The sequence below is a fragment of the Cataglyphis hispanica genome, chromosome 4, assembly GCF_021464435.1.
Source record: "Cataglyphis hispanica isolate Lineage 1 chromosome 4, ULB_Chis1_1.0, whole genome shotgun sequence".
Lineage (NCBI taxonomy): Eukaryota > Metazoa > Arthropoda > Insecta > Hymenoptera > Formicidae > Cataglyphis > Cataglyphis hispanica.
Genome location: NC_065957.1, coordinates 9262972 through 9277071, shown reverse-complemented (window position 1 = coordinate 9277071; position 14100 = coordinate 9262972). Strand labels below are relative to the sequence as shown.

The 14100-nt window shown below is 36.0% G+C and overlaps 1 protein-coding gene across 2 annotated transcripts in view; it reads right to left on the bottom strand.

Annotated features, from left to right (window-relative positions):
* Positions 1 to 14100, bottom strand: part of LOC126848989 (kynurenine/alpha-aminoadipate aminotransferase, mitochondrial-like) — a 307625-nt gene that overhangs the window by 105161 nt on the left and 188364 nt on the right. The window lies entirely within an intron of this gene.

The window sequence follows — 14100 nt, the reverse complement described above, 5'->3', positions numbered from 1 at the left end:
AGTGTGAAAGAGATTAAAAGAGATTAAGAAGCTAATTTAGAAACAATAGTGTTTAACGAAAGGAAAGAGAATCTAAAGAAGTCTCAATTTGTGTCAACTCATTGAGAAATATTTATTTTTCGAGAAACGCAGTAAAAACTTGACTTCTGTCAACTGCTTATAAGATTATGTTTGAGGAGTGTTTTCAACAGTAGTCCAGCTTACCTAGGTCGTCTCTCGTCTTAAACAGCATTTCCGGATATTGGCCGTCCTGTCCATCAAAGAACGAGTCACAACAATCCAGCGGGTGTCTACCGACGAACAGACAGCTGTCTATTGAGAGAATCGCGTGGGATTTCCAGAAGGATTCCATCTTTATAAATGATGTCGTATTCTATTGAAACAGTGTCAGTTTCTGCGAAAAACGTGAATTTTGAAACCGCGTAAAATAAAAAAAGAGGAGACAAGAGTCGGGATCAAAATTTTCGATACTTTCTTCGAAGGAAAGGAATATTTTACGTGTCTCTTCCTTTATTAAAATTATTCCATTTAATATTGATTTATATTTTCGAATAGATCCTTTTTACAATGTAAAGTTTAAAAACACAACCATGATTTTTTAAACAAATAATCTAATTTTAAGACTCTTAATTATATATTGACTAACAAGTGAAAATGTCGCAAGGAATTGTTTGTTTGTTTGTTTTTGATGTAGAATATCTGTGATGTTCTTGTTTATGTGTCAATATATTGTTGGAGTAAATATCAATATATGAGATTCAAGAACGTTTTAATATAACGATCCAGTTCTGCAATATCGAATTATATCGACCATGGTATGTGCACAACTTTCCTCCGGAATCTGCTATCCAATCGATCTTCCGGCCAGAATTTTCCATAATTCTGCTCATTTTCGAAATGGCGCCTGGCTTTTTGTATGCCGCTCGCACGAAATCGTACCAGGGACATGGGAAACTCTGCACAATAGAGTCATCAATCATGTCGTATGAGAGTTACTCGATTGCTACTCTAACTGTGCGCAGTCTTGCCGAGTCGGGCATGAATGTGAACGTAATCGAATACATTTACAAATAATATTAAAAGTATCATATACTATTGATAAAATAGTAGCATGAAAAATATAATAATTAAAAAACTTTGATTATCACAATAATTAACAATAGTGTGATCTAAATATCTTACTGGAAACTATTATAAGGAGAACTAAATAATAATAATAATTATAAAAATTTAACGTTTATATAATACTTTTAATTAGAATATTTTAATATGAATCATTAATTATACATAGTTGAAGAAGAGAGAATATTTTATATATGCAGTTCATTTAATATGAAATATATCTAACTTTAATTTTTAAAACTACATATGAATACGAAAAACTCTAAGACAAAACAGCTCTGTCGGGAAAATATTTAGCGGACGTAGAATGACTCTGCAATGCTCGATATGTCATTTCATTCGACCTGACTCACAGTTAGTCTCTATTCTACGTGTTGATCGTATCGTAGTAAATATTGAATAAATGTAATTAGGTGCTGGTGTTAGAAGGGCGCGTGCACGCGGTAGCATTATTCACTCGAGTGATCCTGATGAGTATGTAACTTTTGCGTCTAATACACGAGCAAGCGCTAAATTAAGCTTATTATCAAAGCTGATAAGCTTCTTTTAGTTCTTGTTTAACTTGACGAAATATTAGAATTAAATAAATAAAATTATAATATATCAATAATAAGGTGTAATAACATAATTTATTATCATTTTATTATTTTTTTAATTACAAATATTTATAACTTGTGTAAATTAGCGTTAGTGAGTTAATAAATTTACCAACGTTATGGTATCAAGTTAAAGTTTAAAATATCCGTAAGATATTATTGAGAATACTTGTTGTTTATATTTTTATCTCTATCTCCGTGTTATATTTACTATCATATTTAATATTATAACGATGTGAGATCGTATATGGTGTGGTGTAAGGTTGATGTTTGAGGGATTACATTTCGTGCCCTTCCACAACGAGAAGGTACGACTAGGATTTGCCCTATGGACGCACGAATATCAAAGCCGCATGAAGGAGAACGTGCATCCGCGGTAATAAAGTTAGCACGGTAATTATGACAGGCTCGTTACCAGCACGTCGCTACGGGATATGAAGTGCTAATGAATGGACGCGTCGAACCAAGGGGTGGCTGGTACGATCGTGTATTTCTGTTTTGTTCGTAAATAGGCTTCGGGTATACATATACCTAACGTGTCAACTTGGTATCTTTTACCTGAAAATCTATCCAGCCGAAAGGGATGTATTTTTTGTTGTTTCTATTATTGCTAATAATTGTATTTATAATTCTTGGTAATTACTTTATAAATATTTTTTTCCTTATTAAAAATCTTACAGAATTAAGGAGTTACAATAAAATTAAATTAGAATATTAAAGGCACAATAACAATAAATAATAAAATAATTACATATTTAAAAAACAACAATAATATTTAATGCTATTTCTTTATATTTCTGTTAAAACAAGAATTATAATCGCATTCTTAAGAGATATTAGCTACGTCACAGCGATGTTAAATGCGTTGCACATTTTCTTGGGCAAGAAATGTTTTTAATTTTATTTAAACTGGCCAGCAGTGTGCGTATGTATTAAGCTTTCTTAATTCTCAACGTTGATAACGTCGAGTGATACTTGAATTATTTTATCGAAGATAAGATTATCGCAATTTGAGAAATCTATATGAATCTTTCCGCATTCCTCGTATGTTTTGTTTTAGAGTAAAAAATTATATCGTATTGAAATTTTACGGTGTAATTGTCGATTTTAGACGATCTTTTCATCTGAATAAATATCAAAGGTTTTTTGTGAAACAAAATTTTCACATGTTTCAGTTACCGAACGATTCTAATTTTGTATTTTTGATACAATATTATTCTAGATAAAACTGTATTAAAAATTTTGCGGAAAATTACAATTTTTTCAGAGCTCAGACTTCTGTTTCTCAACGTTTAACATGTTAATAAATGTTTTCTTGTCTGTTATTCATAAAAAAAGACTCACTCTAACATTTTTAATTAATTTTTTAGGAGCTCCACTGTCGATAAATGAATGAAACCGCACTTCGTCCATTTCTATCTCATATGATTCACAATTATGCGTTGGTCGCTAAAAATAGCGGAAGAGAATATAGAAAAAAAAAAGTCTCGATTCATCGAAAGGGAGAAACGAATACGAAAAGAGGAGGCGGCAAGGGTGAGGGGGAGGGGGGGAGGGGATAGACTTGATTTCCGCGTCATTACGCCCGTTCGTGGCGTTGGTCCCAAATTAATTGAATGCAGCGTGTGTTGACAGGTAGGCATATTGGCAGGCAGACACGATGACCGCGGAAAGAACGGAGACGGAGACGACGGGACTGACCGTTCGAGGTTTCGTTTGTATCAGATGCGGTCGCGATATCAGGTTCTCGTCCACATAGTCTCACTCCGTGAGATCGTGTACCTGTCATTTTCGGTGACCGTGTCATTCAGCCCCCGTCCCCCTTCGTCTCCTCTGCCTTCGGATCCCTTTCTCTTAACTAGCGACGCTGTCAGCCCCGGGAACGGCCGATACGGAATTCGTTTTTGGCCGCAACTGGACCACGAGATAAGAACAGATACCTGCACTTAAGCCATTTAGACTTACTGCAACGATTGGAGATTGGTCATCGTATCTATACGTATTCTTTGCTTAATAATTAACAATGACATGTAACAATCGCATCAGAAGAATGTAGGTATATATATATATATATATATATATATATATATATATATATATATATATAACTTGAGAATTTTTATATAAAATTAAGGAAAATGAAGGAAATAAGTTCAGGTTTTTATATATTAATATCTCTTTGATAATCTTTTCGTAGCAAGTTGCTTCGAACGTGATTCGAGACAATGCACGATATTCGATAAAATAATAATCATTCTGGTTTCTGCCGTTAATGTCAAGAACGAGATTTTTTTCGTCATTTATAGCGAGTGCATTGCTCGATAACATTCTAAACGACAAATATCTCGTCATCCACGCGGATGTGATTATCTGTAGCGATTAATACTTGTTTACTTTTTTACGTTTTTAGAGCGCAATAATACGGTAGGTGATAGTAGCAATTGAAACGACCACGAACAATAACAAGAATAATGTAACGAGAATTGTAGAGTCAGCGAATCGAGAAGATAAATACTTGGAGCCGCCGTGTTATTCAGCAATTTGGCTTCGATCCCATTTCAAGATCCTTATCAACGCTGTTAATTAATTCTTTCCAGAGACACGAAGGAAAAGAACGCGCATCTTTTCCTCGTAGATAGTGATCCGGATTTGAAGAGCTGTCAGTTCGTACAGTCATTGACAGTAACTGACGCGATACGCGATACGCTCCGTTGCAGCGAGACCAATGTATCTTAAAGTTTTTTGCATATAGTAGCTTGTAGTTTCTTATCCACAAGATCCGCGCAGCAAGTTTCACGTTTCTTTTACATCAACAAAATTTTGCTAGTTTACGCGCAAGAGCGACGATACATTTTTCAATCGCAAAATATTTTAAAAATTCTAATTATGCGCGGTCCGTCCGAGCTACCTATAGATGTTGTATTTTCGAGCACGTGGTCCTCACGAATCCTTCGGGCGCGTCGGCGTCCCCAGGTATACGGAAAATCCCGGGGGAGATTCGACGGAAGGTATCTACACGATCCTACACTTTGTGATACCTCTCGTCATGTCCCCGAGGATTCATATTCCTAGTCACGCGTTTAATCTTCCGAAAACATGCATCCGGCTCGTCGTTCCCCGAAGTCGGAGGTCACCTTCGTGTGTGTCACTTCGAAAGTATAAGTCTTCAAACTATATTTAGAAATTCGCGCTTATATAAGTTCGCGTGAGATAAATACAGATCATATTCGTAATTTTTGTAATTGCTAAAAAGAATTCTTATTTCGTCTATTCACCCCCAAGTAATGGAAAAAAATAATTGACGCAATTGATTCGATATAATTGAACATTTTTTCGGAATATCCTTAATCAATAATTGATTAACATATAATCGGGCATGTAACTGCAATTAGAACTTCCGTAGAAGATCATCTCCGATATATCTTCGAGCGAGTTGACTCGAGCGGATGTTTCGCGTCGAGTTGGCGAAGATGAACATAGATCGTCAATGAGAATTTCGAGTCGCGGAGATGTCTGGTCCTTTAGGAATCACAGCTGTATCCTTAGGGACAGATACGTCAACGTGGACAACGCGAATGGATGCTATAGTTGTTTGGGATCGTGCTACGCGATTTTGTTCACACCAACACGACCTCCCCATCGAATTTTGGTTGTTCCCTATCGTTGGAAACGTTAGTTCATACGTATAATGTTTTTTCTTGTAATTTTATGTGTTTATATCTCGATTTATTATGCTCAATTTATTTAGATTTATTTACACAATTGTTGAGAGAGAGAGAGAGAGAGAGAGTATATGTTTACAGATAAATTTTTGTAAACATATACTCTCTCTCTCTCTCTCTCTCTCTCTCTCGTCGAGTTTATCAATATTAAATTTCAGAAAATTGATTTCGCCTTTGTATGATATCTATAATCAGTATTAATTAATCAAGAAAATGCATTTACACTATCTCGATTGCTTATTTAATCAGCATGAAGCATTTTAAAAATAATATTCTAATAAATTTTACAAAAATTATCTAATAATTTTAGAATTAATTATTGTGTTTGTTTTTTTTTATATATTAATTTTCACGCGAGATTTTCACGTGAACCGCTGTTCTCCATCCGACGATCGTGACCTTCTAATTTCGTATTTTCTCGTATCACGATTTTCGCGTCCGTTTCTCTCTTAGACGGAAAAGTATCGCGAGAATCGCATATTCCGCCGTTGTGGGATGGGAAAGGAGGAAGAGTGGTGCTCGATCCATCAAAACTGCATGTCAGTAGCCATTAGCACGCTCCCACCGGCGTACAGAGCACAGAGTGCCCCGGCTTCGTGTGTCTAAAACTCGCGTAGCGGTACTCTCGATGCGTACTTTCCACTTGTTTGAGCTTGTCTCCCTTTCCGTTCGTACGTTTCAGAATTACTTTCTCAAGTTTTCTCAGTGGCAATCGTCACTTTTTCATCCTGATAAAATTATTAAGAGCACTTGGAGGCACGGTGATTATTTCGGTAGCCACAAGATATTAAATAAAATAATATGAAAGTTGGAGTTGAAAAATATGAGAGCGCCCATACATATCAATGAAAATCTACTCTATGATAGTATATAAAATTATCGTATATAAAATAAAATTATTATATAAAATAAAATTTAATATTAAAATGTTTCTATCATAAAAAATGTTTCTATTATAATTTAACTAACAATAATATTTGTTTAGGGAATCAGCCGCGCCGTTATCTGGCTACGTTGAGGAATAATCGACGGAATATAATTTCCGATGGATTTCTTGAAATCGTAGCCGCATTTCCAGCAGCGAGCAATAGCTGCAGCGATCGCACCGACGGCGACGACGGTAGCGGCAACGGCAACTGCAGCTTTAACGGGCGACGACCATCCATCACGGAAGTGTCAGCCTCCCTCTTCGCCCAGAAACAACTAGCTATGACATTCTTCTCGTTGCCACTGCCTTTATTCGCCTTTACCAATTCGCGTATTCGTATATCCGTTACTTCAGGCGATATTCACTCTTTTTCATCGAATCTTTTATTCTTCGCGCCCCCTCGGACAGCAAGATATCTATTGATCGATAATATTCTACACATTGTTAATATTTCATCTCAAAGATATAATATTTTATATTCATTTTTAAATAAATTAATAAGGGAGATGAAGTAAAAATTTATTAAGTGCTAAAAGAGTTAATGCAAGAAAAAAATTTTATTAATAAAGTAAATAAGAAAAAAGATGGGGAGAGAGAAAGAATTGTCGATTATATGTATATTGAAAAATATATAGAAATTTTATCTGTCGCTGTAGCTCATAAAATTAAATTAAATTGTATTAAATTCAATTAAATTCATTTGGGGAACTTGTATAGATTTCCGAGAGAAATGATAAGAAAGTGATAATATGCACAGAAATGATAGTTAAAAAATCCAGACGATCATCAATTTGTTACCGTTAAACGAGGGGCGTGTAATCACGAAACAATACGAAACGTCACTTGTAGCTGACATATTAGCCTAGTTTCCGGCAGTTACTGCTAAGGGCAGTAACGTTTTAATTAAAACGACGACGTCGTCTCGTTGGTAAATACGGCAACGCTCAGGAGGATCAATCATGTTGCTTATGCGTGTCCGCTGATCGTTACGTGATAAAATGCGTATCTCGTGTTGTGTAGGGTAGACCGCCTTCAATGAGACATCTTAATCGGCGCGGTTAAGACCGCAAGATTTTTCGTGCGAGTTTTATTTAATCGTATCGCGAGGGTATATGGATCTCACCGAATAGAAATTCTTTCTGTGTTCACGACAAAAAGGCCGCGACCCGAAGACAAGCAATGAAGCCGAATCGCGCGGGCTGAATAGATGAAGGATTTAGGCGTAAGTTTGGCGAGGCCCGTTGACGACAGACGGCAGTTGTGAAGTTTTTCGGGGAACGTGGTTCCGCATAGGGCAACGTACAGTTCTATTTGTTGGATGATTGTACTGCTGCGAAATCAAGTCTGACGAAGATCGATCGGACAGCATTTCAGGCGTCAACACCGGATCGCTGATTCCCCTCCCGACTAGCCCGACTAAGGTCGTATCCGCTGCCACTTTCTCGCAGATGCTGCCAATCCCAAGTGAAGTTTCTATTAAGAAATTCCATTTCACTCGAAACGATCTAAAATTGTGTACTAAGTAACGGTATAAGAGATATTTTACTAAAGTTGTTGAAAAGGAATAAATTATTTTGCTGCCTTTTTTTATAATATCATTTACACCGAATATATAATTGCATATATAATCGTATATATAATTTATATGTATATGGGCACGTATATTTATATAATTTTTCACAGTTTACATATATATCTACCATATAAGTTTGATAAAAAAAAATATATAATGTATTATTTTTTTTAGCAATTATTTTTTTAAATACGATAAATATCGTTACGCATTTATTTAAATAATAATTCTTTTTTTAAATTAAATTTTATGCGTATCTCAAAGAAATGTATTAGTATAGAAGTGTGGCATTATTTATAATATAAAATATACTTATATAATTTGCAAACGTATAATAATATGTTGATTATCCAGATAAGCTGGGAAGAATAATAAACTTATTAATTTAGTTATTAAATATTAGCACATACAAAATTTCTAAATTAAAAGAAATAAATAAAGTATTAAATAAAATAGTATAAACAATATAAATGAAATTTATTATAAAAATTAAGAACCAACATGTTTGGATAATTAGTAGCTGGATAATTGGCACTTTACTTTTGTTTGTGCTGCATGCTTGAAATGCAATTTTATAATATATATGCATAATAAAGCAATTTAAAGTTTTTGGTTAAGATAACAATTTTCACCCGACTGATGGTTGTATTATACTTCACTATTTGTTGTTAAATTAGAGAATGGAATTTATTAATCGTTGACAATAATTTTAGATTATTTACAGTAGTTAAATAATTCAAATTATCAATGTATGATTCAATATTAAGAAAGCAACATCGAATGGTATATCATACTGGCAGATGACATAGAAATCCGCGTTCTTTTACGATGAAAAGATGATAAATATTTAAAAATGATTAACAATAATAATAATCTTTATAATATCAGTCTGCAAATGATATTTACGAAAAAGAATGATTTCTTTATAATTATATTATTTTAATTTTTATTTATTTCATTTAATCAGCAGTCGTAAAGCAGGTCTCGTTCTTGTCTGTATTCGATAAGTATTATAGGATGATAAGAAAATCTACAAACGGTAAAGTAGAGAATAGATTTGAATTATTCCCGCCGCAAGAATATTCGATGGAATCGTCCAACGCGCGATATTATGGGAAAGAAAATTTGTATCCGTCGTGTCGTATAGATGTCATAAACCTGGCTGAGTTTCTCGCGACACCGCATGAAACAGCTGTTGTATTTCCGCAGTCAGTTCGAGGGTGGTGTCTACTGTCAGATGCTCCGCCTATAAATCAAACCTATGGATAGGAGGGATACAAGCCGACGCCATGTTAACATACATAAACAAACCCTGCGCATTGTAACTGATAAACGGCGGAAGCAACATGTAACAAGCGATTTCATCCCAACAGAGAGCTATAGTTCTTTGCTCTCTTCCAAAAGTTCTTTTTCGCTCGCATAAATTCTTTAAAATATTAATATAAATGTATATATATTTTATTTATTATCTGTATAATTGTAAAAACTTACATACAATATAACTTTTAAGTAATTAATTAAAAGTATGAATTATATATAATCATTTTATTATTAACGTAATATGAATTTAAAAAATTGGATTTACACAAATTATATATATTCTATTTTTTAGTAAAATATTTTTTTATGTTTGTCTATTTTTTTTTTTTTTTTATATTTTTGTATTCTTTATTTATTAATCCTTGTTAGATGGATGAACGCTATTGGGTTAAACTATATTTCACTAATAAATAATTAATAAATAATAATGAATTTACTATAGAAGATATGGAAGAAAAGAGATAGAGAATTGCCTTGATTTTATAATTATTTTACAGGCAACGAGCAAAGATCACGAATCGACTAATGATAGAAAGCGCAGGTCTCGGAGATCCTAAGACTAATCAGACTAAGCATTAATCTTTCGAGTGGATCCTCGACCCAATTCTCGTAAGGTCAAGTCGCAATGGAGACGTTGATTGGATTCCACGTCAAACCAGAAATAAACACCTTTCCTATCATTACGCTCGTCCTTTATCTGTTTCCTTTTTTTTCCATCACGGCATATATTGCAAAATTAAATTTTATTTAATTATCTCACATTTATTGATCATGAAACTAATGATTATGACGCAACATGGCAGCTCGATGTAAATCGCTATTTATTTGCTTATTAATAATTCATGGAACGTCATCGATATATATCTAATAGCTCATTCGTTTGACCTGTCTTTTAATGCCTGACGATACTTTAGTGCGAAAGGTGTTCCGGAAGATCTTGTTATTGCTGTTGATTAAAAATTAACGGATCACTAATACATCTTCTCTCCGCGCGCGGTTTTAGAAGCGAGAAGATATTACTAGGTAATTGTAAACCGCACAGCTTCCAGAGCTACTATGGACCGTTTATCATCGTCTCTATAGCTACCGGGTCGTTGAGTGAGGAGATTTGGGGGTTCACCGTGCTAAGAGTTGAAACCTCAGCATGACTGGTGGCCTCGGTAGCCGATAGACGTGTCATTTATGCGTCTACGAATCAATAGCCGCTTCACTTTACACCCACCTTACATCATTAGTCATTTTATAGGGCCGTTCTGCTCCGTTACACGCATACGCGGCATTTGCTCCCGCGACTGATTTGTCGTCTCATCCTCGACATAAGTCTATCGGACCCCGAAACGACTGGTAAGATCGCCGATTACAATAAATCTAATTATTAAAATATCCTTGTCACTAGATCTCCCAAGATATATTGCTTTAGTAATCGATCGAGACTTGTTATTATTATAAAATTCAGGTATTGCTTTAGAAAAACTAGATTAGTATTGTACTAGATGTAATTAATTAATTGGACTGTACTTAGGTGTAATGTGATTGTTATAATAATTCGAGCATTGTGTGTGGCGTGACAAAAGTCGATTCGTCATCCCCATATGATAACATATGTTCGTGCTTTTTTCAAAACGTTCTAGATGACGATATCGATTACTTCGTTGCAATTTTCTAGAATTTGATCGATTAATTTCAATCTAAAATTACTTTTTTTTTTGTAAGATAAGAGTGTAATAAATTTACATTCTCATTAAATTTGAAATATTAAAATGCGCACATTTTTAATCTCGTTTTAAGCCAAAATTGTAATTTTGTTTATTGAATCTGTGCTCAATAATTATTTCGAAATAACGAAACGTGAAATGAGAAATTTATTTATTTTAAAAATCATTTAATTGAGAAGATATTCCGTCAGCATTGAATCTGTGCCTTAAGTTTCATTAAAAATGCAGAATTATAGTTACTCGGTAGAATAATAAGGGAAAATACTGGGAACAGTTATAAGGTCGCTGTAATGTACAAGGAGTTTTACATGCTCATACAGCAACTTTTATTAATGTTTACTACTTACGTTTATTAATTTCCTCCGCTATAGGCCTCATTACTCTTCGAGATACGGCGCATACTTACCTACAATTATAATGTGGTAAAAGACCTTCGCATATTCTCGTCATATCGCAAAATTATTGCCAACAAATGAGTAATGTTTCAGACACGTGACGACTTTTCTCAACACTCGCGAGAAATCCACTCTCATTTTTTCGATCACGTTGGACTAACACGTACCGATTTCAGGCACGAAAAGCTTAAAATTGGAAGCCGATCGTCGACTCTTGATGCGTATATTGGCGCGAAAGATCTTAGAGAGACGGAAGCATAATCGTTTGGAAATAAGTGCCACAGTTTCGTCATTTGACGGCAACGGGAGCACGAGACATGTAAGATTCTATTTGCAGTAGGCGAACGCGAGTTAACGGACGAGATGATCGCAAGGTGTCTCTCTCTCTCTCTCTCTCTCTCTCTCTCTCTCTCTCTGTCTCTTCCTTCGCGTGGTTAAAACTCAACGCCATATATACAGTGGAGAGCCGAAGCTCCCGCTTCCTTCATCTATCATGCGAACCATGACAAACCGAGTCTCAAAAGCAGCCGCCAGCGTAGAAGCACTTTCTTACCTTCTTCACTTAGTCACCGGGCGCTCAGGTGAGCCTCTACCTGCCTGATATACAGGCATACCTCCTCTCCTTTCCCCTCCCCTCTCCATTCCCTATCTACATTTATTAACATTTAAGCGTTAACGACATTTCTCTCTCATGCGTGCGCGCGTTTCGGAGGAGAAGAAGAAGCAAGAAACCGCGTTGCCGGCTACTCGTATCTTGCTTGCCTTCTATCTCCTTTCGATTCGGACGCCGGGTTCTTTGTTTCAAAAAATACTGCCGCGAAATCGATTAAATGAAACAATCACGGTAATTCTAGAAATCTTTGTGCGCGTGCGCGACACGTTAATTAATCTCTTCGTAGCCGCGAAAATATCACTCTCGACGTGAAATATCCACGAGAGACACAATGTTGTGGAAATTAACGATTCTAAAGGAATTAAACGGAATGAAAAGATGGGAGTTTACAACGGTATGGTGACACGCGTGTTGCGGGTGACGGTGAAAATCGTGGAGATTCATGCGTTTTCTGCTCCGCAGATATCGGATGGAAAGCAAAGTGGCGTGAATGAGTTGTCCCTTGACGATCGTAAGATTTATGGTCGCGACGCGGTTGGGCGGAAAGGGCAAGCGTCGGTAGGACTCGGGACTAGTAACCCTTGACCCAGACTCCGCCGGAGTCCACCCTCGGTATGACCACGGATAGAGCGCTGCATGATTGACGATAAAGATACGTTATATAAAACGTACGGACCTTACTTCATTGAGACCTCAATCGTTTCGACGTTTGCTAGATCAGGCGAGTGGATCGTGTGCGCGAACATCGCGAAATATCTCGTCGTACGGTCCTGAAAAAACGGAAGCGTAGCGCGAAAAGCGATCGTACGATATAAGAGCGCAGGTTAAAGCGCAATTTTCTAGTCCTTCGATGTTTTTCTCTTCTTTCTTTTTTTTTCTTCTTCTTCTTCTTCTTTCTGCCGTCCGTAAGGCCTTTGGTCTTTGTCGGAGAAAAAGTTAATAGCTTGGAGAAATTAGCCAATGTGGGGAGGATCGTTGATCGGGGATCGTGTTTCGGGAGGGTGTTCTGCACAGATGCAACGATAGCAACAGTTCGGCCGGCTCGAACCGGAGGTCACATATGAGCTCGGAGCTATGGCGTCGTATGGGCTTGACTCACACGCATCACGCGTAGTCATCCATCATTGTCAGTCTCTTCACTGACACACAGCCGTCCGTCCTACCGACGCACTCCGGGCTCTCGATTTGAGTTTCTTTCGTCAAAGTTGTGATTTTGTATAAAATGTTGAAATGACTCGCCGATCTACGATCTATTGTCATGATATTTATTTAGTAATTTTGACTTTATTTTTTCTATTAATCTTTGATTCGATAATTAAATCAATGTTGTTATCGAATTATATATTTCAATATATAATATAAAAATTATGCACAGTGTGAAAGAGAAAGGTGAACTTTACTGAGATCTCTCTAATTTTATACGACCGTGATAAATCAATCTCTACATATGCAAGGATTTCTCTGACATAACAAATGGCGCGTAATCTCTGAATAGAATATAAAGTTGACACGGTGTAAGGATACACTGCTAAGAATAATATTTCAGTTCGATTGCTCCGATATTTCAGGTCATCCATCATCGTCACTTTCATCGCCGACATCGGCGAACCCGCGCCATCTACGATCAAAATTCACGCGTTCCGCTTCCGCTTCATGGTCACTCCTTCGTTAAAGTTGCGATTTTCCATGTCACTCGTTGACTTACGTATACGATGTTTACCGATTCCGTATGGTCCTTCGCTTCGTCGCTCTTAACCGCTGAAACATTGAATGCGAACGAGAGACTGCAATAGAGTAAAAAGATGATTTTACAAAAAAAAAAAAATAAATAAAAAGGAAAAACAAATGAAGGACACACTCATTACTTTTTGCTATGACCTGTATTTGTCAAATGTATCCGTGAGTGAATGTACACGTGTGATGATAACTTTGTTTACCGTGTCGAGGGCTCACTTGCAACACAATTATATATAGTCAGAATGAATAAACAATATACGGTTATCGTACGCGCATGTTATGTACATGAGAATCATTATATGAACAACGACGGCGCCTATAATGTTTTATACAAAAGGATTTGCGTATATTAAATATGTTGCCGCGAGGTGAAAATTAA